Source organism: Prinia subflava, chromosome Z (assembly GCF_021018805.1).
Source record: "Prinia subflava isolate CZ2003 ecotype Zambia chromosome Z, Cam_Psub_1.2, whole genome shotgun sequence".
Taxonomy (NCBI): domain Eukaryota; kingdom Metazoa; phylum Chordata; class Aves; order Passeriformes; family Cisticolidae; genus Prinia; species Prinia subflava.
Window position 1 is genome coordinate 32,343,556 of NC_086283.1, and position 26,079 is coordinate 32,369,634.

The 26,079-nt window shown below is 46.0% G+C and overlaps 1 pseudogene; it reads right to left on the bottom strand.

Annotated features, from left to right (window-relative positions):
- Positions 1 to 1,134: 1,134 nt before the first annotated feature.
- On the bottom strand, positions 1,135 to 24,449 carry LOC134564505 (uncharacterized; annotated as a pseudogene).
- Positions 24,450 to 26,079: the final 1,630 nt, after the last annotated feature.

The window sequence follows — 26,079 nt, forward strand, 5'->3', positions numbered from 1 at the left end:
TAGTAGGTTTTTGTTGTTGAATTAAAAAAGAGGGGGGAGATGCCCAGGAAAAGGCACCCGGGGCTGGGCTACTATTCTTGCAGCTGCAAGGGCCTCATGCTAGCCTGGCCTCTGCCAAGCTCAGGCTGCTCCCAGCTCTGCCAGGGCCCTGCTGGGCTCCGTCCTGGGTAAGGCTGGGCCTGCTCTCACCTCACAGTCACTGACAGTTCTGCACCACAGGAGACCTTTCAGACCACCCTCACTGATCTTTCTGCTTTCTCAGTTGATTAAAACTCCCCTCCAGCCAAAGATATTGCGCTTAGGGATACAAATCCAAGCAGCAGGAACCCAAATTCTCTTGAGTCATAACTCAAGGCCTGCATCCACACAGCATGTTTGGGCTGCCGCACTCCTCCTTTGGTTCTGCCTGTGAATGCCGTTGGCCTTTCTGCCTCAAATAGAAGTGCCATAGGCGAGTAAAACCCAGCCAGTGGGCCATATTCCAAAGGCAGTATGGTCTGGAGACAATGACTGAAGAAGAGCCTTCCCCATTTTCAAACCATACCAAAGAAGCCATAAATGTCACCTCCCACCTCTAAGAAAAAGCTGACAATTCAGAAGGAAATGCTGAGCTTTCTCACAGGCTCAGTAGGAAGGGAATCTTCAAAATAAGTTGAGGTTTCAGAAACTTTATTTATTTGCAAACTTATGCTACAATCCTACCCTACAATCCTACTCTAAGTTGGTCATGGAGAAAACAGTTCTAAAGTGATTGTCACATTCTTGTCTTCTTCCACTTCTTAACTGAAATGATGAGTGGTACCAGGCTGGACGCAGGCTTGGCCAATGTTACAAATTCGTGCTGCACAGAGGGAAAAAAACAACAACAAACCATTACTTTCCAAGCTAAGAGCCTTAAAGGCAGGGTAACATTTTTTAAATTAAAAGGGATTGAGTCAGAGTAGGTCTAAGGAGCAAGAGGCGACAGTGGCACAGCTTGCTGCAAGAGCTGGTAAGTGTCCCACTGCTAGAAGTATTTCAGGTCTGAGCATCCTGAGCTCTTTAAAGATGTCCTTGCTCTCCTGCCAGATCAGCCCAGTCTAGGATTCCTCATTGTTTCATTTGAACAGCACAAAGTGTGGAGGTGAGGAGGTCTCATCTGATGCCTTGGACTTCAGTGGAGGAGGAGCTCATCCCTTGGATGTTTTTCCTGCAGGAGTTCCTTGGCAGACCAGCACCTGTCTGCAGGCAGCAGCTCAGGAAATCAAAGGTGAGAGGAGTTTGAGCTGCCACAGCTGTGGGATCCCTTCTGTGGCTATCAGAAATTGAGCCTGCTTCTTTCACATCTGTAACTGTTCTCCCAGATCCCATTGTTTAAGGTCCACTCTGCAGTGGGAGTTTCTGCCCTGGCAGAGAGGCAGAGATGACTCTCCTGTACCAACAGAAACCCAAACCCCAATGCAGTCACAGCATTTCCAACATCCAGCAGATCTTGTCTTGGCAGCTGATTTCATTGACTGACCTTGTTAATGAGAACTACATCAGCAAAAGCACGTTTCATTCTCGGAGGACTTATACCAGCTTGACAGGCTATTTGGAAGAAGGACTTTGCTATACAAATAACTCTACTCTTTACAATGAGTACATGAAAAGCATCTCTGCAGTGCTTTTTGGTCCCTTAAACACAGCTGCCATAAAACAAAAGTCATCACACTTTTTGCTTTGTTCTTGAAAAAAATGGTTATTGAAAGTAAAGAAAGGAAATCCATCAGTTATTCCGGGTAAGGAAACTAACATTTGGAATTTCATATCCAACACATTAAGATGCATGCACAAATGTATTGGGATGAAAATGCCTATTTGGGCACACAGGAAACACCTGCAGCTCTGTGTCTCAGCTGACTGCAAATTTCAGCTTCCTTTACATGGCAAAAGGAAAATTTTCATAGTCAAATCAGAAGAAGAAGAGATATTAGCTCTATGGTAGCCCTCTGCTCATTTGGATACTCAAGCCAATACCTTAATGGTATGCCCATCCTAGAAAGTGCCAGAAAACAAAGGGGTGCTTTTGGCAGGCTCTCCACATCACCAGGCTTCAGCTTGGTGACATGGAGAAAGTGGCTTGGGTTATGAAAGAAGTATGGTCACTAAGTGTTTCAGCAACACTGCACAAGAAGCACAAGAGACTCCGTGGCCTTGACACCCTCATGTCCAGGTTTCAGGCAAGTTTCCCTGTGGGAAGAATGGGGGTGCACTTCTTCTCTCAAAACCACTGCTTTAGACACTTTGTTGGGTTTGGATTTCTCTCCTTCATTTCAGGAAAGATAACACCAGTTCTAAGATGCTTGTTTCCTGTTATTAGGGCCATCAACACAGCCAAAAGAGCTGCAACAACTTATAACCCAAAACAAAAATTTGCCTGAGAATGGAGATTGTTTGCATTGGTAAGGCTTGAGTTCCTCCACTGATGCAACCAAAACTACAGCAGATGCTGATGTGTTGCAGGGATATTTTTAGAAGGGGACTGTTGTGGAAGTAATTCCAGCAGATAGCAATGAGATTTTGACCAATGATACACAGAACGTGGGATAGGTGAGAAAGACAGCAGGATCAGAGAGTGTTTGCACCTCACCGAGAGAGCACTTTAATTACCATAAGGAACTTCTCATTCTACTATTTCAATTCCCACTATTCCAACAGACCATATGATACAGTCTTGCACATGCTCAGAGTGTAATGAGTCCTGTGAAGATGAATCAAGTCCTGAGGATTGGCCTGCAACCTACCAGAGTGGCTTATTAATATTTGTGAGACAGCTCATCAGGAGTCTTTTGAAAATCAAAATATTTTAATAAACGAGAAAATAACAAACGATACAGAAGCAAAACAAAAGCCATGCTCAGGTGCAGGGAAGCCCTTACACCTGGCTAAGATACCCCAAAAAGCACTTGAGCACCTCTGTGCTCCTTCTTTGTTGCCTTCTGCTAAAAGGCAGGCAACCTGGTCTCAAGAGACAGGACGGCAGCTCGGCCTCGCCCGAGCCACTCGGTTCATTGACACACACTGACAACAATGTGGTGGATGGTCAAAATGGCATTTATTACCTTACATCGTGGGGTTAGATAGTCAAGGGGGTTTCACTAAGTCACAAGGGGACGGTGGGTCTGACTAGGGTTAGTAAAGGAGTGGAAAATTACTGGAGTTAGGGAGGGTTGCATACCACAGGGGGTTTTGCATACCACAGAGGGGTGAGGGGAAGGGTCCTTCTGCTTTCCATACATTCCGAGATCTTCCGCCTGTTCCTACCTACCACACTTCTTAAGTATACAAAGATCAAGGAAGGGATAATTTGGCTTCCTGTCCAATAGAAACAGCTAGAGGCTTTGAGAAACAGTTCTAAATACCAATAGGTACTCCTGTCCTAGCACTGAGCCAACCTCAGTGAGAGAAACACAGAAGGTTCTGGTGCTTCTCCTTAAAAGTCAGGGATGTAATTGAAACTCCTTTTCCTAATTTGGAAATATTTGTTTGGGTGGGAAAATGCACTGCAACAACCATATGTCCACTTTGGGGCCATATGGTTGATGCATCTCCACTTCAGGTGCCATCCACCAAGGAGTCTCAAGCACTGAGTTTCATCTACTCTGCTCAGGGCTGAATTGAGCAGAGAGGCCAAAATCAGCAGGAGAGAAAGCAAAATACTGTTTTTATTTTGATACTGTGCAATTAGGAAACCAAGCAAAAGAATTCCCCAGTATAAGTTCAAGGATGTGCTGTTGAATCTCCTGGACAACTGTCTCTGCTCTGTTTCCTCAGGACTTTGGCCAAGGAAATATGGCATTGACTACTTAAAAAATCCCCACTTTTTTTACACTATCTCCAGCAGTGGCTTTGTTCCCCTGAAGCTTTAGAGTTGTAACTCCCTCACTCTGGAAGGGACACACATAGAGCAATGCCATTCTGGACTGTCTGTTCCTTGTGATATGTTTGTGCACCTTACAACCGCGTCATCAGCTCTCAGCAGGGGCCCCTGCACTGCCACTAGCAACATTTTTGGAGAGCTGGTACTCACTCAAATGCAGCCCCACACCCCACATCCCTGGAATGCTGCATCTGACCAAGAATATACTGATTCAGCTTGACAGAGCCATCAGTTCTGAGAAGGATGTTTAGGCTCTTCACATCTTGGTGGATCATGTGGTTTGAGTGAAGAGAATCCAGTCCTTGCAGGCACTGAAAGAGAAAATACGAACAAGAGGGCAAAAATTAATGATGTGATTTCATCATGCAAGGAAGGAAACAGCTCTAAAAGATTCCTTCTCCAGGGGAATGAGGAGTAATGGCAGAACACAGTGACACTAAAAGGAAGAGCTTGCAGCCCTAACACTAGCAGAGCTTTTCTTTGTAAAGAAAGGCATGTCAGCTTTTAAAAGAGCAACAGCAACTGCTGTTGTAGACTGTCCCCTGCAAACCAGCCAGAATGACTACTGCTGCAGTGGATGTGCTCAGAAGCAAAGAGAATTTCAGCTGCACTTTAACCTTTTCAGCTGAGGACTGAGAGAAATTAGTCTCTCTTTCTTTTTTTTTGCAGTTAGTTTCAAATCCTGCAACCACCGCCTTTGTTTTTACAGGCAAGGAAAGCAGTACAGACAGGCAAAAGTTTAGAGAGGCAAGATGGAGAACAGCAAATACAAGAGACAGAGTCAGAATGCAACAGCAGAAGATAAGAGTACAGGAACAGAGTACAGTGAGTGCAGGGGCCCTGGCAGGCAGCTTACTTGAGATGCTCTTGCTTGCCCATAGCATACCAGCAACACAGAAACAAAGCTTGGCACATGGATTCGCTCCTGTTCTGAGCCCCTCTTTCCCAGGCAATTCTGCCCAAGCCCTTGGAAGCGTATATGGGATACCTGACCTCCTGACTGACAGCTGCAATCTCGTCTTCAGACAAGTGAGTCTCATTGATGACATCGTTCAGAGTGCCTCCGTCCGTGTGCTCCATCACCAGCCAGAGTTGCTCATGCACAAGGTAGCTGAAAGAAGGAAACAAGGCCATGAAGATGAACATGCATGGCTGTGTTGGTTTTTTGCTTGATTCTTGTTTCCAGGTCCCTTTGACAAGAACAGAATAAAAGGAATAGGCATTCTCTCTTGGTTGTGCATTGTTTGCAGTCTGTGCAGTCTCAAGGAGAAAGGCACATCTGTGAAAAAGGAGATGTCTTAGATGCCCAGCAAGCAAAAAGTGCAGTTGAGTAACAGCCAAGATTAAAAACCTCTCACTCATTGTATTTCTCAAAATAAGCACCTAGTGTTCCTGGCATGGACAGCCATGGAATAGAGGGACAACAATCCAAGGGAAATTCTCTCTAGGATGGTGTATCAGCATTTAAGAAACTTAAAAAAAAAATCAATCCTGAAACAACAACATGAAGCCAGTGAACTTACAGGATACTGACTTACTGTGGTAGGGTTGATCCAGTTTTTGAACAATTTTCCAAACTGTGTCTGCCATGGAAGACTCGTGCAGACAGAATGTACTCTTCCTATCCATTGGAGATGAGTAGAGAAATAATAATTAACCAATCAGCTCTGCCAATTAACCAATCAATTTTCTGCCAGTGTCCAAAGTGGGTTTTAAACCTCGTACACTTCTAGTGTGTAAACAAACATTGGGATATGACCATGACCACTCAGCTGTCTAAAAAATTCACAACACTGGGACTCCTATTCCTCTTCATGATCTTGATTTCATTAATGGCTACTTACTTCCTACTCAGTCCCTGAAAATTTATTTTTTTATGGCTACCTAAAATGACATTGAAAAAGTAACTTTAGAAGTAGGTGGCAGAAGACAACAACATGCATGGAGCGAGTGGTTTTGCAATGACACAGCCAAGCTGTACCAAAGTGCCTTGTGATTAGACATCAGAGTCATTAGGAACTGACATTCCAACAGCCAATTTCTCTGCTCTCTTGGGGGCCAGTTACAGGACACGTGGCCACTGATGTTTTGCCTTGTGCACTTGTTAACAATGGTGTCTCAGCTATCACCCACAAAGCTCTGACCTCACTCTCTGCTCTGTCTGGACTTCAAAAGACGTAATCCATGCCTTGATACTCTGTGGATAAATCTTGGGCTATAAGCAGGGCTTAGGGTTTCTATGGATCCCTTGCAGATCTTTCCCTACGTGCACTTCCCAAGTGCAGCACTGCAGCTGGCTAAGGAACTACAGTAACATTCAGATATATTTGCTTGCAGCCAGAAATGAGAATTCAGGACTCAAGCTCCAAAGAGCAGTGAGATGCTCTATAAGGCCCCACCTTTTTTTAGCAATTGAGAGAGAGTGAGCACGTCCTTCTCTGAAAGGAACTGCTGCCCTCCTTGCCTCCCTTCTGGCAGCTGAGAAGGACAAAGGCTGTCCCAAATGCAATTTGCATGCTGGCACCAGGCTGTGCTTCTTGTGCCTTTTCAGCACAGCTCTACTCAAAGCTCCAGTCACAGCTCACACAAGAGAGGAAAGCCCTCGAAAGCAGCAGAATCTGCAGGGGCTGTTGACATTTACCTCTTCTCCTGTGGCAGTGTCGAGTGCTCTACAAACACCTCCAAAAGTCCGAGAAACAAAAGAGCAGCAAAGAAAGGAGCAGACATTTAGATCTTGGAGTGAAAGCCAGCCCAGGAAGGAGATCTCTGATGTAAATGCCTAAACCTGCAGGATGCAGGAGGGGTCTACCAGAAGGCAGAAGATGCATTTTCCTCTCTAGCGCATGGACACTGGGCCTGTTCCTAAAGCACTGGGGTTTACTGCCTCAGCTCAAAAGGCTGTTTATTCTTTCTTCCTGGATTTCTGTTTCTAAACTATACAGTTTTATCCTGATTACAGACTATTTCCTTCAGCAAACTCTTGGAAAGAAATGTTCCTAAGAACTGTTTTCTCATGACTGTGATAGGGGGTAAGTTGCTGTTTCTGGCAATGAAATACAAGTGCCTTTGACAATGTTTTCTGACCACACTTACGAATTCCGGCCAGTACTGAGAGATGGGGCAGACTAACCCCAGTGGCTGAATATGTTTGCAGCTTGCCTGACTTCACACTTCGTAGTGATGTATCTGAATAACTGAGGTTGTTCTGTGTACTAGCCAAACTGTTTTTAAGTAATCTTAACAAACCACCTGCAGTTATCGTTATCAGAACCCTCAGGAATTTGTCAAGGTTACTGAGAAAAACAGAGCTAAGATAAGAAAAGAAGAGCCTGAAAAACTGACTACCAAGAATGCAAAGCCTAGATAAAGGAGGCACAATGTGATGGTGGGCTTAGACCAATTAGGAGTCCTGAAGGATGAGTGCTCCCCCTGTGGACAAGCCAAGGAAACCAATCAAAGGATCTGTGAACTTGTGAACAAGCAGCTTAGAATCTGTAACTGTAGTTTAATGTAAACAATAAAATGGCTTCTGCTCAATCGTATTGATTGTGTGTCCAGATGTCCTGTTCTCCTGCAACACTTGATAGATATTGCATCTGCAAATCACCTGCACCACGGTTATTTAGAATTGTGGTTGGACTAACCAACTGCCAATATTTTCCAGTTCAGTGTATATCATCAGGGGATTTTCCATGCCCACCATTTTCCCTGAGTGAAACAAAATACAAGATGATTAAAGCAGAAATCCCACCATTCAAGAGATATGAAAGGCAACCCCACTGTCTGAGGCTCTGAGTCCTTTGTGGTCAGCTGGGTAAACAACAATAGCAACTGCAACAAGACAGGCAGTATAAATGGCCAGCACAGAGACTGATTTTCTACAGTCCTTTGAAGAGATCTCTTGACAGAAAACAAAGTACAGGTGTCACCCTGGTTTTGAAGACTTTTTTAAGCCTTCTGTTATATTCTTCATATTGGAGTCAGAAATTTCACCTTATCACATTTTCTACTATAAACACTGGCCATGTTTTGCTAACTGTCTTTTATTGTTTACATATTTCTAGGTAGGAGGAGAAATGTGATTGACAGTTAGCTCGACCAATGTGGATTGAGAGGTGGAATTCCATCCTCCAATCCACGGGCACCATGGGAAATGTATAAAACTGGGTTTTGTAAATAAGCTCGCCCTTTTTTCCTGCTTCGCTCACCAGCATGTCCTCGTGTGGTTCTTCCCGTGTCCACTGTGACATACAGGGAGATTAATTCCCAGGAGAGGAGGGCATCTTCTCCACCTAGCAGCAATTTGTCAAAAGAATGCCTTTCTGTTTGTAAACCAGAGCAGCTCATGCTATAACCAGTCCCAAGGGGGCTTTCTGCATCAGGACCCTCACCCTTGATGAGCAGGCTGAGCTCGAAGACGCTCTTGCCCATGCCCCATGTGAAGGACCACACTGCTTCTCTTCATCCTGACAGCACGGATCAGTTGCTCCCATTGGACTCGCCCTCTCAGCACCACACACGTCCCCGCCTTCCCAACTCGGTACAGCAGGCAAGGGCAACAGGGACAGCAGAGCTCCTCGGGTGCTGCCGTGACACAGACAGCTGCCCAGAGGAGATGCTGACCCTCTCGTGAGTCTGGGCCGTGCGATGCCAAAGCCGGCCCAGACCAGGGGCTGCTGCCTCGGGCCAGTTCCGCACTGCAGCGGCCGGGCAGCAGCGGGACCCTCCCAGCTAAGGAAGGCTCCAGCCTCTGCACTCACAGCAGCCCTCAGGGGCAGGGCAGCTGGCAAAGCCCAAGCACGAGCACTGACAAGCAATGGAAGAAGGCACAGCCAGCCTGAGCCCCTTACAAGGTGTTGTCCCCATTCAGGACACAACAGGATTGGCTTTAAAATCAGATACACCAAGGTGCAGATCAATGCCCTTTTTGTCCCAACAGCTGATGGTAGACAGAGAGTCAACTGGGCTCTGTTTTCAGCCCCGCTAGGTCTTACCTGAGAGCACAGCACTGGCAGCTGTAATGGGCAAGAAACAGATTAAATAACTTGTGCTGCAGAATCACAAAGGGCGTGATGTATTTTCTTAGAGACTGATCTGAGCATGGATTGGGCGAATGGGTAGGATTCTAACAGTCATGGGAATGACTGGAATCAGGTATGAAAAAGTGCCATGGTTCTGAGGAATATACAACAGACGGGTTGGAGGCTTGCTCCTGAGAAATGCCTACAGTGCAGTTTTATCTGATCACACCACATCAATATGTCTTTTGGACACATCTTTATAAGAACAAAACCAGGATATCAAATACAGATTGTTATAAAAGTATCTGTTTTTTCATTTGGGGCACAATAAAAACACCTCTTGCTCTCTGTTTTTGCTGTCACCTGATCTTCTTTTAAAGGAGTTCTCACTGACAAAAATATAATATTCTCATTAAAAAAACCCCATGGAATGGAACACCAGAGAACTCTCTTACTGCCTTGGAGCACAGCAGTTCCTGTGCAGAGTCCTAAATGTCCCTGTGACACCAAACTGAGAAGAAACATTGGTACACCTATGCTGACACGTACACAGAATACACTGTTCCTCAGAGAAGAAATACACAAAATTTACTCAGTAGCTCCATCAAGTAGTCATCCTCGATCTCCTGTTGCTGAGCAGCAGCTGTGTCAGGGCTGGAGATGAACAAACTGCCTGGGCTCCACTTCTCAGCTTGGGGAGCAAAGGCTCCTTTAGATGACACTGCTGCTGCAGCAGCAGGTTCAATAGAAGAGCCTGTGTAGATCTGAGACAACAAAGGAGTCTGTGTCAGAAAAGTGGCTGGCAGAGATTACCTCAAGATCCCATTTCAAATGCAAGCCCTTAGGAAGATGCTGTCAGCCACAAGCAGGGCTCTTAAATGGGTTGTTTCTGGGGTCCACTTCTCAAACTACATGGGTCAAAACCAAAGGCTGGTTTTACTTGAGTCCATAGCCAGAATAACTTTCTATTTTCCCCAAAATCCATTTTCATGGATTTTCTGAAGGATGACTTCCAAAATGACCATTCCACTTTCTCCCAAGGACTTTTTCCCCCTCCACATGCTGCAGACAAACTTGCAGCTCTTTGTTCTAATGTTTTACCTCCTCCCACTGAGTTCTCTTTTCCTCCACCATCTTCAGAATGTGCTCAACCTTCAGCACTTCTGGTTGGGACAATTCCTATGCCTCGTGCCAATCTTGTTGCCAGTCACTTGCTGGAAATCTGTGGGCTGCCAGGTGAAATGTCAGTACTTCCACCTGAAGTCAAACAGAACAAAGCAGTCAGAGACTACAGCTTGTCCCTGTCAGCCAAGAGTCATTGACAGTGAGGAAATGGAAAGAACAGGTTCACAAGGGATGCAGACGACTTATTCCAAGATCCATGTGGGGCACCATGTTCACCTGCAAGAACACCTCAAGAAACAAGGAGAGCAGGAACAAGCCAGCAGGAATCCATTCAGACTGGATTGGCCAAAAGGCCAAAGGACTAGTCCCACTGCCCAGGGCAGCAGCTGAGATTCAGCAGACCAGGAAGTGTCCTTCAGAGTGGCTGTGATAGACACTACTGCAGGATGGCACCCAGAGGCATCACTCCACCCCCCTGCTGCTCTACAAGGGAAAGGCAAGAAGAGCAGAAAGCACCAATTTGACCAGGTGACTGTGGTGGCTGTCGCTCTTTCACTCACTCATTTTTCTGGAGCCTCTTGCTCCTTAAGGAGGAGATACATTTTTTCTTTGACAATTTTCATTTTCCCCTCCAGCCTCTTCTCCCTAGCCTTGATCCTAGCCTGAGCTTTCTGCAGCTCTGCCTGCAGCTTCTCACCAAAGTTCTTTAAAGAACAAGAGAAAGAAAGTTTCATAAGTGGAGTGGCTGCCACTCTTACGCTCACCTGGTTTTGTTGATTGCCCCTGTTGACTGCTCATGGACATTCCAGTGATCTTGAATTCTTGTCACATCTTCTTTGTTCCTCCTCTTCACTGCCATGATGTCACTGAGCTTTAGGCAGCTCTGCTTGTGGCTCTGTCTCAATGTTCTGTACACACAAATGCAGAGCAAGTGACTGAAATCTCCCATCAGGCTCAACTTTTCCTCTTACAGCCTCAAAATCGCATTAATTCAGCCAGTTCTTTCTGCTTCCCTGCCCTGGAGACGACAAGGCTCTGTGCTTACCGTACCTATGGGACTCCTGGCCTCCTCAGTCCCAGGAGCTCCATTTTATGCCCCTGTTCCTGCCCTTCACTCTGTCCCTGGTGAGCCAGGCTTACCTGGCCATTCTCCTGTGGCTCTCCCACCTGCTGCCTGAGCTGCTTTTCCCATTCTTCAGTTGGAAACATCTCTCCCATGGCTGGCATGGCACGTCTGACAAAGCAATCTGCTCATGCTCTTTCTCTAGAGGGACCTGCACAGAAAGCAAGAGAAGATAGGTTTCAACTTCCCATGCAACGTTTGGATGGCTGATGGGCTCACACATTCCCAAAGCACTGTGCTGCTGCTCTTCTGGGTCATTCTCTGCCCATGAAGAGGCATGGATTCCAAAGTGACACTGGCAGAACAATCAGGGTCCATCTGGGGCTGAAGTTCCAAAAGCCTCTCAGGCAGCTGTAAAAGCCTGAAATGAGATATATGGGACTCCAGGCAGCTCATTTCTATAATGCTGTTTATTATACAGATGATGTTACAGCAGTCTTGGGTCAGGGATAACAGAGCCTATGTCTAAATCTACTAGCTACAGCTTATAGACATGCCTGAAGCCACTTTCATTTTGGTTACAGTGCATTATATAGTTATCTTTGCTGAGCATCTTAATATATAGAAACCAATCAGTATCATACACAATACCTTTACACTTACCTATAGCCCATCAGAACTAATATCATTACTATATTATGGTTAGTACAATCCAATCACCTCAAGTTGGAATGTTACAATTTAAACCTAAGGCTGTTTTTCTGTTTTCTTGCAGTGGAAAATTCTTAGACTTTGTTTCTACTTAAAACATGGGTTTTGTTTGCCTATGGTATCTTTTGCTTCTCTAAGACCTATTTCTGCTTTGTGAAAACATCTTCTTTGTTTGTGGTTTATATATCCTTTGCTCTAGACGTAAAACTTCTTTCCAACTCAACTTTTGCTTTCTTAGTTGTCCAGTAACAACTGGCTCAGCAGTTCTAACTTTAGACATCTTCTATTATTCTGTATCAAAACTTGCTTTAATTTCTATTCTATTCTTAAGTTCTACATTCAAAGAGCCTTCTGCTAAACCTACATATCTGTGAAACTTTCTTGTTTAACTTTCACCTTTCCCAACAGGAAGCTAACAGGGAACATGTGAAATTTCTCAGGGTCTGGTGAGGGCCTCCCTCTACTGCTGTGTCCTGTTTGTCTTTCTGTAGTGATTGAAACCCAGCTCTTTCCCACAGCTCCATCCTGGTTCTGCAGGTGGTTTCTTGTCTGAGCTCATTCCTTGTAAGATACACTTCTGGAGTTCATGTTCTCTTCAGGCCCGCACTGCCATTCCTGCCTTTCTGACATCTACACTCTTGTTAGAGATCCTGGTCATTCAGGAGATAAGGATGATCCTCTGATGGAGGTCACAAACTCTCTACAGCCACCTCAGTATGTGGAGAGAGGTCAAGGTGTTCATTCTCCCTCTTTTGCCAACTGAGAATTCTTTCATGCATGTATGATAAAAGTCATTAAAACCCAACTAGAACATGAGATTGTTCCACCTCACTAGGAAAGTCAGAAATTTACAGGATAGATAGGGAGTTTCAGGGCAGAAGAGGTTGGAGGAGGAAAACACCTCTGAGGGGAAAAAACAACCATCTCTAGAGGGGAAACATCTCTGCCTGCTCCGCATTGGTCAATGGAGTATGTCTCTCCTCCTCTCCAGAAAGGATCCCATTAGGTGAGCTTTGGACCTCCAACTGCCTTGGAGCAGAGCCAGGAAGATTCAGATAGAGAGAGAGAGATAGAGAGACAGCCAGAGAGACAGAGAGACAGAGAGACAGAGAGAGAGAGAGACAGAGAGACAGAGAGACAGAGAGACAGAGAGACAGATCTCACTGTTATAATCTTTCTCTTACTATACTTTCTGTCACTACACACATCAACACTCATTAGCCCCGATCAGTGGCAATCTCAAACTTAGTCTCCTGTTGCTTCAATAAACCACACCCTTGGGGAATCTGCAGTATGCAGGTCTTTGTGGAAAATGATCAGACCCAGAGCACTGCACTGGGAACTGCACTCTCTGTGCATCTGTGCTCAGGCAAGTTCTTTTGGACTCGACCACGCTGATGGTGTTAAAGTGGCTGTAATCAGAAATAAAGCCCAGCCCCTCCCAGCCCCTCTGATCTCTGAGGACCAGCTGGAATGCAAGGGCTTTGATTTCCTGTGTAATTCCCAAACACAACACATTGTTGTTGGCTGCCAAAAAGCGTGGGCCCTATTAACCTGAAAGTGATGTGCAAGTCCAGATGTGCATCTTCCAGAACTGCCACCTTGCAAACTAAAATTCTAGAAGAACCTCTCCCAGTGCTGGAAAAGGGCAGGAAAAGTTTGAGCAGAGGCATGTTTGCTTGCTAGAGAAAGACAAAATAAACAGATCTTCTCCTAGCAAACCAACAAACCAAACAATGAAAATGTCACTGACTGCAGTGTCTAAAGCACTTGGATGCAGTGAGGGGATGTTTGGTAGGGAAACAGCCCTTGTGGTGAGCACTGTCATGTAGGGATTTCTGGAATTCTGCCTGAAAGACCCTCATGAGCCTTCCTTTCTCCAGGCTAAAGCTCCCTCTGCGCCTCCTCACTGGTCTTGTCCTCCACATCCTTCCCCCGCTCCCTTGTCCTTCTCTGGACACACTCCAGCCCCTCAATGTCTTTCTGCTTCCAAGGGGCCTCAAGATGCGGCCCCAGTGCTGCCCAGCACAGAGGGATGGTCACTGCCCTGGTCCACCTGCCCCACTATTGCTGACACAGGCCAGCATGCCCTTGGCCTTCTTGGCCACTTGGATACACACTGGCTCATGTTCAGCTGCATCCACACCCCTGGCTCCTTTTGTCCCAGGCAGCTCTCCAGGCACAAGGGTGCACATTTGACTTCAAATACAGCATCCACAATTTCAACATGTCCTTCCTGTTCTTGGCAACACAAGACAGCAGTGAAGGACTTGCAGCTTTGCCCCAGCCTCCAGGCTCTAGTGGAGTTTTCAAATCGCAGACTTCCTAACAAAAGGTATCACCAGACACATGCAGTCTGATTTTTTCATAGAAGAAGGGTTCAGAACTATGTAGTTTGTGTCTTTTGCCACACAAGAGAAGAGTGTCCCCACACACATTCATGAACAACACAGTCAACTGTTAGCAGCTTATTAAAAGCCAAAAGCAGGTGGACTCAGAGCACCTGTCATGTCTGGTATTGACTGCTCTGCCTGAAGAGGCAAAAGAACAACCTGACAACAAAAGCACCAATATCTCTGACTTCAAGCAGCAACTCTGCATCCCCAGTGTGTCTCTGAAATGCTCCCAGGTAAGCACACCCAAGAACCTCACAGGTAAAAATCACCCCACAGGACTTGTGTTGTCAGATCAACATTTTTTGTGCCTGTAGCTACTTGGCATGTCTGTGGAGGGGGACAGATGCCTCCAGACCACAGTGTCCCCTACATATCCAACACGGCTGAGGGCAGTGTCTTTGACATGCTCCCTCCTCTGGGGACATGGAGCCTTCATGCTTCAGGCTGGCTCCTATCAGAATCCTAGAAAGCTGCAGCCTAAACATAACAGATCAAAGCCCATTTTCCACCTGTCACTGACTGAGGGGAATTGCTAGGTCTTGGCAGAACTGCAGCACTCAGCATCCTCAGCTACCAACAGCAAGTGCTGCCTGGCCAGAAACTTGCAGCTCTGCCTTGCACTAAAGACAACACCCTCCAGAACTGGCACTCACTGTCTTGGAAAGTTCCAGCTGTGGTGTGACCACAGCTATAGACTTGAGGTCATTTTGCTCCTCTTTGAGCAAAGGGAGCAGAGGGAGCCAGAGGTGGGATTGCTACTGGTTCTGTGCTCTGTGGACAGACAGTAGCATGAGAGACCTGTCATTCATAACCTTATTTCTATTCAGCTCTATAACCAGCTCTACTCAGCACAAATCATAAACTTTGATAGCAATGGGATTCTCAGTCACTCAGACTAAATTAAAATGGACTGATTTAACTGTACTGTAAATTGCTCTGAATTTGATATTTCACCCTGGCTATTAAATACTACAAAAATGCATCCTTAATGCAGGGCCTTGTGCTGTCAGTTCTTGTCATGTTGAATGAGTTTCTTTATCTTGTACTTGATGGAGTCAATTGTGGATTCTGCTATTCATTTCTTCTACTTTTTCTTCATTTTTGGATTTCTCAGTCATAACTCAGTGCTCCTGACATCTGAGTCCTTTTTGCCAAATTTCACTTGTGTTTTCAAAAACCAGTTCTGCAACTTTCACTTCACCTCCACTACCTCACATTCAAATGACAGATGAACTTTTATCAACCTTAAAAAATGTAAATTCACCTCTTCAAGAAGTAAGCAATTACAACCAATCTGTATTTCCAACCTTCTTTTTGTAGCCTCTCCATCACATATTCCACATTTCGGGTTTGAAGAACAGTCAATGTATTTTGAGAGCTCAGAGCTGGGCTTCACCCTGTTTTAATGTGTAATAGATACAGATAATAAATACAGCAAACATTTCAGTTGGCTTTCTATGGTGACCTGGAAAGATACAGATAGAACTGGTATTTGAAATTTGTTCCAATGTCCTCTCTACTTCTGTGGTTTCAGCCCAGACATACCACTCTACTTCAGGCTGTTTAGCCTGTTCAGGACATTAGTACTTTTATATTTTACCTTTCTACCATAAAATGCTCAGGAATCACCACAGAGCACCTACTGATGCACATCCATTTTATTTGTACTTAATCCAGCTGCCCTTTTCCATCTCTGTCTTTTTTCGTCTTAATTTTCTGAGATCCTTTAAAATAAAATCCTCAAAAAGTGATTACAGCCCTTTGTTCAATCAAAAGCTTAGTAGCTGAAAGCTTCAGAGGCTTTGGCTGGAGATAAGGAAAACCTTTTTCCCCACAAGGGCCAGGTGGGGGAGTGAAGGGCTGGAGAAATTGTGCCACTGCAGAGGATTTCAAGTCTTGACTGCCTGAAGTCCTAGGCATCTTGGAAGGGCTGCTTTGAGCAGGATGCAGAAGGAGAGATCTCCTAAGATGCCTTCCAATCTTAGTTATTGCTCAATTCTATAACAGAGCCAAGTCCAGGTTCTACTTCTTTCGGGTTGGAAGGCTGTGCTGGTTTGAAAGCAAAACCAGTGAGAGACTCCAAGTCAGAAATATAATTTAATAGGAGAGAGAGAAAAAAAGTAAAATAAAATAAAAGCAATAGCACAAAAAACCACTGACAGAGTCAGAATACAACCTGACAACGTGTTAGTTAGGGTGTTGGTAGCAGTCCAGATGAAGCGGTCTTGTTGAAGCAGTGATCCTGTAGAAAGCTTCTGTTCTCTGGAATCTAGTGGGTAAGGCCTCCCATGCTGTCCCAAATCCCAGATTATATCTAGGTGGGAATCACTGGCTTCTCCCCCTGGGCAGAGCATCTCACAATGGGCTGATATCATTCTATGAGTCATGCAGTGGGTCCTTGATTGCCCATTAAACAAAGATAGCTCCCAGAGGGAGTTACCTGTGAGTCATGCAGCAAGGCATTGATGGCCCATTTTAACAGAAGATAGTCCAGAGGGAGGGGGCAAGGGAAACACTGCCCCACCTGGTTTCTACAGCTTGTGAAGACAGCTTATGATAGAATCCATACTTTGGGCACATCTTACATTGTAATCTAGGACAAAGGCCAAGGCAAAGCAAGGGCTGGGCTGCAGCTCCTGTTGCTGTGTGAGCCCTGCCATGCATGTAGGCACTCCCAGAGCCGTGTGTGGGGATGAGCTGGAGCTGCAGCTTCCTTGTCCTCTCACTAACCTGGTGCCTGCAGTCCAGTTTCCATCCGGGGAATCCTCAGCTAGGCAAATTGGCATGCTCTCCATGTTCCAGAATTCAGTCACCTTGCTCTTGGCCATCTTTATGGGAAGAGATGTGTGTTCCCAAGCAGTCCCTGCAAACTTGCAGCCTGGATAAGACTGTTCTGCTCAGGGCTGTGGAGGCAGGAGCACATCCCTGTGACAGGAGCTGGCAGGATTCCTTCATTAGCATCTACTCCATGTATTTAATGTCACGCCTACATTCAACATTGTCAGCTTTGGCAGATTTTGGACTGTGTTTGAGAAGTCAGTCTTCTCCACTGCTGAAAGTCTTTGGGGCCCAGACTATATTGTTAGGAAGGAGGGATTAAGTGTATGAGCCTCAGAAGTGTTGGAGTACATTCCAGGTGCATAACTTTGTGATTTTACTTTCTCAATGGAATAGAAACACTACTTGATTGTTTTACATTTTGGGATTTTTTTTACCCGGCAGATTTTTACCACATAATCGTGGAAATACCATAGGTCCATAAATGTTTGCCTGGGTCATACAGATAAGGCAGCAACAGAGGGCTCCAAAAAGCACCACCTTATGATGGATTGTCTGAGTAGTTGGGTGGGGCTGGTGAGACTCCCAGGCAGAAATGTGTGTTTTGTGTGTGGGTTTGCAGCACACAGCCCTTGCCAGTGCTGGGAGAGAGCTCTGCCCTTGCTGACAGCAGCACTGGCAAGAAGAAAAGCCACTGACTTTCTGCTGGCTGATTTCCTACAGCTCATGGGATAAGCCTAGGTCAGAGCATGAGGGCACGTTCCCTCACTTGGTGTCTTCTGGTTTTCCACATTCATGTTTTGCCTCAAAGGTAATTTTGTAACAGTGTGAATTTCACTTTGGCCACCTGAATTCTGAGTTTAAAACTTGCTGGCTGGGCACTTCGTTCTCTGTCAGAGACAGCTGCACTTTTCTCAATCTAGTCCTTATTTCACCTTCCTTTGCAAGAATGGAGAGTCCTCGAGTCTCAAATATTTCCTCCTCTTTATACAGGGATGTTTAAATAGAGAAAAAATCAATTTCCATACACTTTTTTCCAAAATAGTCTTTGCAAGGTTTTTAGGATATTTTCCTTCCCATATCTCACACATAGAATAAACTCCTCTCTCTTCCCTTCCCCAAAGGCTCTTGCACAGTTTCTTTGTGCCATTTCTGGTTCTTTATTATTGTTGAATATATGTTTAAATCTCATTGTGATAATTGAACTCAACTGTGGATATGGATAAATGCATATTTGAATGTGAAGCTCATTTTAATATTTGCTCTAGTAATAGGGCAGACAAAGCACATTTTGGTTGTACAAAATGCTTTTAGTTTCTTGGTGTTTTGTTTCAAAAGTGGGATTTTTCCCCTCCCTGCTGTTTACTTTTCTCTGCAGAGAATTGAGCCATATATATAGGACCTCTATAGAAAATGAATGGCTTTTCATACACATTTACATGTGCATGAAGAGGAACTCTTCATTTGAAAGCAATCATTTCCTCTCCTAGATCAGCTCAGGCAAAAAAGAGGCAATTCATTCTGTTCTAGTTGGAATTGATATTATGCTCTCCAGTCCAAGCATAAAAGAGCTAAGCTCACACAGCACATTTGTCCTTAACTGTGGACCATCACTGATGGCAGGGAAGCGTCCATAGGTGCACCTCATTAGGGAATAATTTAGATCGTTCTTCTTGCTGTCTTGAATTAATCCCAGTGCAGAACATACTAAAATGAGCTGTACATCTTGTCCTGATCCTCCTCTTACCCATAATTTATTATCATGATTTATTTAATCATTTACCCGTGCCTTATTATATCAATCTTCTGTATCTCCATGGGATCTTGGAGGTTGTTTTTCATGACTACTTTCCTCAGGACAGGTGGGAAGTCTAATTTTACATGAATGCTTTTGTGGCTAATAAAAATACAAACTACATGCTAAAATGCACCTACCAGCCAAACAATGCCTACAGTGAATTTGAAATAGGTATATTTAAATGCAAATGGAAATTTAACATGTCTGCCATTGACCCATATAATTGAACTGATGATCCCGATGATCCTAGGAGTTTTCATTTCTGGGTGTACATTGAGGAAGAAATGTAGCCAAACATCTATCACAATCCCGGATTCCTAAACCCCGGCAAGCTCGGTCGAGTGGATTGTGATAAGGTCCAAAAGAAGTGAGGTGGCGACAGAGGGCAGATAAAGGACCACGCGGGGTCTTAAGGGTTGGCAGTTCCAGTGCACCTTTATTGTCCGAAGCGGGCCAGCCCCACAAGACACAAAGAAATGCGAGCCTTTTTAAAGAGGGGTGGTACAAAAATCAGGAACCAATCAGTAACTTTCAGGGGTTCTCCCCATAGGGGAAGAACCAATCAGGGGAAAACACAAAAGTGTGATTTGAACATATTGCCAAATGGGGAACAGAGTTGGGGAGAACATTCCAGAACTGGGAGGTGGGTCTGGGATGATGGACATGGGGTGGGCGTGGGATGAGATAACAGTTGGGTTTTACAGACATGGGGGCTGAACCATGGATGGGGTTTGAGGGAATAAACCATTTTTCAGGGGATACCACATCTCCCCCTTTCTTCTTTTATAGAAATGAGGGTCTGGGTGATATTTGGATTGGGGATAAATGTCATGAAACCATGGGTCAGGGAGCTCATTTTCAGGTTCCTCAGGGTCAGGGGCTATAAGGTCAACAGCAACATCAAGGGCATTAGCAGAAGGAGTATTAAACACTTGGGACAAACAACATCTTTTAAACATGCCAAGCATAAAAAGGTTAGGGTTATAAGGGTTAAAGCATAAAGGGTTAAAAGCATAAAGGGTTAAAAGCATAAGGGTTATTGATTCCCTGAGATTCTCCTTGGGGTTGCTGTTCCCCAAGGTACTAAGGGTTCCCCCAAGGTTGCTGTTCCCTGGGAGTTTCCTCTGGGTTGCTGTTCCCAGAGGTAATAAGGTTTTCAGTCTTCTCTTTGCCCTAAGTGTTTCATACCAGAGGTAGAGACGACAAGCTGAGTCCGCCAGTGTATATTTCCAAGGTTGTTTATTCTTCATTATCTCAGTTCTTTTTCAGCTCTGCCAGGCCTCCCTGGCAGGGTACCTTATCTTAGTTCTTTCTCAGCTCTGTGAGGCATCCCCAGCAGAGCAGGACATGCGGCGGACTGGGCGGATCAGAGGGTCCTGGACCTTTTGTACCATTCCCCTGATCCAACCACCGTCCAAAATGAACTTTTTATTTACAGAATCACACCAATACTTACTACCTATGTTAACATGTCATTTCTACTCTAAACCAATCTCTAAAATCCAACTCAGCAGAAAATGGGGGACGAGAGCAAGAACAAGGCGCACAGGGGCCACTCCCCAATTCCTCCATCTTGCCTCTTCAACCCCATATACTGAGAATCCTAGATTCTACATTTACATTCTATGATAAACTAAGTACTACTTATTTTGAATTTTCTCAGCTTGTGATTCTTCATACAGTGTGGGCATTCACTCCCATGGACAGGGATCAGAGGCAGTGTCCTCCTGGGCTCTGTATGAGGCTGGTTGACCCCCTTGTACAGATCCCAGACCCCCTGTCTGGTCTCCAAACCCTCCAGGGTGGCCAGAGGGATGTTCTAGACTCCGACAATAATGAGAAACAACATGATAAAAATCCAGATAATTGAGCGAACAATCGAAGGGACCCCCCCAGAAGCTCCCCACCCAGAGAACAGCTGAGAAACCCAGTCTCCTGTCTCCTGTTTGATACTCAATACAGGAGAATAATTGTCTGGGCTTTACCAGGATGCATTTTTTTTGGGTGGTCTCTTTTTCTGAAAAGAAAACAAATATATTAATTGAAAAGGACAAATTCAGGGAACTGGAATGGGCTCTTGGGCCAGCTTTGAGATATGGTCTCCACCGGCGTGACTTCACCGTCCGGAGGACGGACTGGATGACGTGTTACATACAGCTTCACCCACTTTTGTGGGATCCACCACAGCCCTTGAGGAGTGGATATGCAAGCATATCCACGCCCCCACAAAACCAATTTGTGCGGCCCCTCCACTTGCCCGCTCTTGGGGTCCCTTATCAAAACTCGTGGACGCTCTCGGCTGTCAGGGTTCGCAGGTCTAAAATGCTTAACTGCTGGAGGAAACGGATTTTCAAAACTACAGTTAAGAAAATTGATGGTAAACAATGCCTTGCACACCCTTTCACTGGGTGTGAGGCCTTTACCGCCTTCCCACTGCCTAAGCAGCACCTGCTTGAGAGATTGATGTGTTCTCTCAACAATGGCCTGACCTGTGGGGGAATGAGGGATGCCATACTTGTGCTCAACTCCCCATTCCTGCAGGAATTCATTCAGAGCTTTGGAGGTATATGCTGGGCCATTGTCTGTTTTGATTTCTCTAGGAACTCCGAGAGTGGCAAAGGCATGGAGCAGGTGATTTTTTTACATGCTCAGCTTTCTCCCCTGCGTGGGCAGAGGCATAAACCGCACCTGAGAAGGTATCAACAGAGAGGTGGATATATCTCAACTGGCTGAACTGGAGAAAATGAGTAACATCTGTTTGCCAGATCTCACAGCTGCTCAACCCTCTTGGGTTCTCTCCTGCACCTAGAGATGGGAGAGCCAGCTTCTGGCATTGGGGACATGTCGCCACGATCGCCTTTGCCTGGCATCTTCGCAGATGGTACTGCTGTGCCAAGGTGGGAGCATTCTGATGGTACATCTCATGACTCAGACGAGCTTGCCGGAAAAGATCAGGCACATTTGCAAGAGAAACAGCCCCAGCGGCAAGGGAACCAGCTTTTTGATTCCCTTCCGCTACAAATCCTGGCAAATCAGTGTGCGACCTCACGTGCATCACGAAAAAGGGGTGCTCTCGCCGGGAGACAGTATAAATTAATCGCAAGAGCAGGTCAAAGAGAGGCTGGTTGGGAATCTCCTTAAGAACCGCATTCTCTGCTCTGGCTACCACTCCAGCTACAAATGCCAAATCAGTGACTAAATTGAAGGGTTCTTCAAACCTTTCAAATGCCCTGACAGCTGTAGCCAACTCAGCGATTTGAGGGGAACCCTCAACTTGTTCAACATCTGTCTCCCATTGCTGAGTCTGAGGGTCTTACCAGGTCAACACTGACCTGTGAGACACTCCGGATGCATCTGTAAAAACAGTCAAGGCTTTAAAAGGCTTCCGACTCCTCTTATCTTTGATTATCAATTTAAAATTTGCATTGAACAATTTGTGAGCAGGAGAGTGGACTGAAATTTGTCCTCTGTAGCCTTGCAGTGCAATTTGCAATGAATCATAGTTCTTAAGCAAGAACTCAAACACGTCCTTTGTCATTTTGTGCGAACTGATCTTGTCCGCTGAAACGCCAATTGGAAGGTGAATGCACGCAAAATCACAACCGGCCAATTCTCGGATTCTGGTTCTTCCTTTTTCGACAAGCTTTGCCATCAGCTCTTGCAGTGTGGTGATGTTTTTGGACCGATGGTGACTGAGGAACACCCATTCTATGACCAAGAGTGGGTCCCTGTGGTCCTGGTCCCACTGAAATATCAACCCAGATAAATGAGGTAACTCACCCAGAACAATAAACTTAAATGGAAGCTCTGGTTTGTACCTGTGGGCCTGTCTGTGTGATAGCGTATTACTGACCTTCTCCAATGCTGTCCTTGCCTCTGGGGTCAGCATCCTAGGAGAACTGAGCTCCTCTGCCCCTTTCAATAGATTGGAAAGGGGGGCTAGGTCTTTGGTGGTGATCCCTAGCCAAGGCCTGACCCAATTCAAAGTCCCGCACAGGGAATGGAGATCCGCTAGAGTCTTGGGATTACTGTTAATTGCCATTGTTGCAGAACAATGGTCTGCACAGTAATCTCCAGACCCAAATACCTCCAAGGGGGCATCCTCTGAACTTTCTCCTCTTGAAGAATGAATCCTGCAGTTGTCAAAAGATTGACCACTTGGTCAAGCACAAGCTGAAAGTCCTTGTCCGTTGGAGCGCACAGGAGTACATCATCCATGTAATGTAGGATCACAGCATGTTTCTCTTTGGCAATGGGGACAGCAACGAGGCAAGATACCACTAGCAGATCATCAGGCAGTTTTTCATTCCCTGAGGCAAAACCTTCCAATGGTATCTTCTCATTGGGGCTTCACGGTTGATGGTTGGAACCAAGAAGGCAAATCGTGGGGCATTGGCAGGGTCTAAGGGAATTTTAAAAAAGCAATCTTTTATATCAATTACAGCCAGATTCCAATTTTGGGGAAGCATCGTCGGGGAAGGCATTCCTGGTTGCAGGGGTCCCATGTCCTCAATGATATTATTAATTGCACGAAGGTCATGGAGGAGCTGCCACTTGCTCTTCCCTGGCTTCTAAATAACAAAGACTGGAGAGTTCCAAGGGCTGAAAGTGGGCTTAATGTGTCCCTGAGCCAATTGCTCCTCAACAAGTTCGCTTAACACCGCTAATTTTTCTTTGTTCAACAGCCACTGATCTACCCAGATAGGTGAATCTGAAAGCCAATCAAGTTTCTGGGCAGGGCGCTCATCAGCGGCCGCTATTAAAAATCCCGAGGGCTTTTCGGGATCTGTAATCTCACCCCCCATTGGGACATGGCATCCCTCCCCCATAGGGTAACCTTATAGTTAGAAATGTACGGTCTCACGCTTGCCAATTGACTGTCTGGCCCCTTAATTTGTACAATGTCCTTGGAAATGTAAGCCAACTGAACACCCCCTATACCCTGGATCTTGCCTGCCGCAGGTTGCAACGCCCAATGCGACGGCCATCCCTTTTCAGGGATGATCCTAACATTTGCCCCAGTGTCCATCACACCCCTCACATTCACACTCTCATCCCCATTGGTGATTGTGCAAGTGAGAGTGGGCTTATCTTCTCCTACTGCCTCAGCCCCGTAAACCTCCGGTGCCGTTTCATCCACACGGATGGTCTCCGGGAAAGGAATCGCTTGTGCAACAGCTGTTTCGGCAGGTAGGAAATAGGGGGGATGGACACAACTGACCAAGATCAGGTAGTGGTTGTCATGCTTCCCTGGCATGGTCAGGGGTGCCACTCTGATCTCAGTTGGTGTGCACTTCGTGTCTCCAACAACAAGGTACTTACAAAGCCTGAACTGGTTATGCAGTGGATCCTCCAATGGTCGAACCTGAACAGGCGTCCACTCCCTGGAATTAAAAACAACTGGTGTTAATATTACCAGGAGGGAACGCAGTTGAGGGGTCCACACGAGGGTTGTAATTTCTGGTGGAAAATCGTCACGCCTGGTAAGTCCATATCATGCTGGCCTCAACACCCCTGCTCCATTTGTGTCCTCACGTGGGGCAGGGCCACACTGGTCCCTTAGTTTTTTTGTTGCTGGCGTGTGGTGTCACTCGCCCCCTCCGCTGCTGATGATGCTGTCCCTGGGGATAGGGCACTCGGCAGTAGCAGGCCGCATGTCCTTTTTTCCTGCAACGCAAGCAAACAATGTTACTGAAGTCCTTTCTTTGTGCTACCTGCGATGTCTGTGTCGCTTTATGTGCGGGATTAAGAGCTGCCACAGTCCTTGGTTGTGCTGGTGATGGAGTTATGTTGGTCATCAGAAAAGGGGCTCTCTGCATGCAGACTTCAATAATTGTGGACAAAGATGGTGATGGATCAATGGGGAGACCTAGAATAACTTGTTTACAGATGTTATTTGCATTTGCTTGGCCATTTCTAAAAGCATGGGATTTGTCAAACTAGCATCTGTGATTTGCTTTTCCATTTGAGCTTTCAATCTATTTATAAAGGACAGAAAGCTTTCATTGTCTCTCTGCTTTACAAAAGCAAAACCAGGATGTGGGTCCCCAGTGGGCAAACTGGCAAATGCCTTGTCTGCTGCGTCCTTGATTTTTTGTAAAACAACCTTTGAAAGAGCCCTCATTTGGTCCCATGGGTTCGCCCATTCTCCCTCCCCGCACAAGTGATCTATAGTGATGGGATGGTCAAAGCTGTCGAGGCCATGTTGGGAGCTTTGTAATAGCTCAGTTCAGAGTGCCTTAAGGTGGCGCTTCCATCCAGCTTCCCACAGCATGTACTCCGATGCTGATAGGAGACATGCAAATAAATCTTTTAAGTCATGTGGGAGCAGGGTGTTTGAGGAGAAGGTGGCTTTCAAAAGACCCTTGAAAAACTCACTCTCTCTCCCAAACTCTTTCTGAGTTCTACAAAGCTCTTTCTTATTTTGGAAGGAGAAAGGCTCCCATGTAAGGAGTGCCTCTCTTTGATCACTGTATACCACTGGTAAAACGCTGGGAATGTTGGGTTTTTTGTCATTCTGGGTGTCAAAAACCCCACTTCCAGGTTCGGGACCGTGGGAACCGGAAGTAGGCGGGGGACTGGGTGTGGCCACGGCATGATGTCACCAAAGGGGCGGTGCTGCCATGGGAACATGGGCGGGGACACGCATGGGCAGAGCAAGGGGCAGTTCCCAAAAAAGCGGTGGAGTTGGAAAAATAAGAGGGCTGGACATCGGAAAGGAAGGGGTTGGACTCGAGTTTTGGTGGAAGGAAGGGGTTTGACAAGGGGAGAAAGGGATTCTGGGAATAAGAAGCACAAGAGGGGGGGCTGGCCACGCGGGTGCTGCCATTTTGAGACTATGACCACGCAGCAAAATTAAAATCACAGGTGCCCTTTTGTGCCTCTGGGGAATACAAGGAAAAATGGGTAGAAACTGGGGACGAACAAAGGGGAGCAGGGGAAGGGGGATAACTGGAGGGTCATGGGGACGAACTCGGGGTCCGGAACTGCACAACTTTGGGGGTAGAAACTGGGGTCGACAAGCTGCGGGTCAGGGTCCCGGGGGTGTGGCCAGCACCCCTGAGACACAGGGATCTGAGCGGGGGTGCAGAGCCGGGGAGACTCTTGCTCGATCCCCTCGCAGCAATGCTAGCCCTGCATTCCCAACCAGAGGAAGGTGGGGTTCAGGTAGAGAGACAAGGAGAACTGGGGACAGACCCCGGATGCTGGGGAGACGCCAGCCTCTGCTTAGCTAAAACGCTGTGAACCAAAACAAAACAAGGCAAAAATCTGATTCCCCCAGCCTC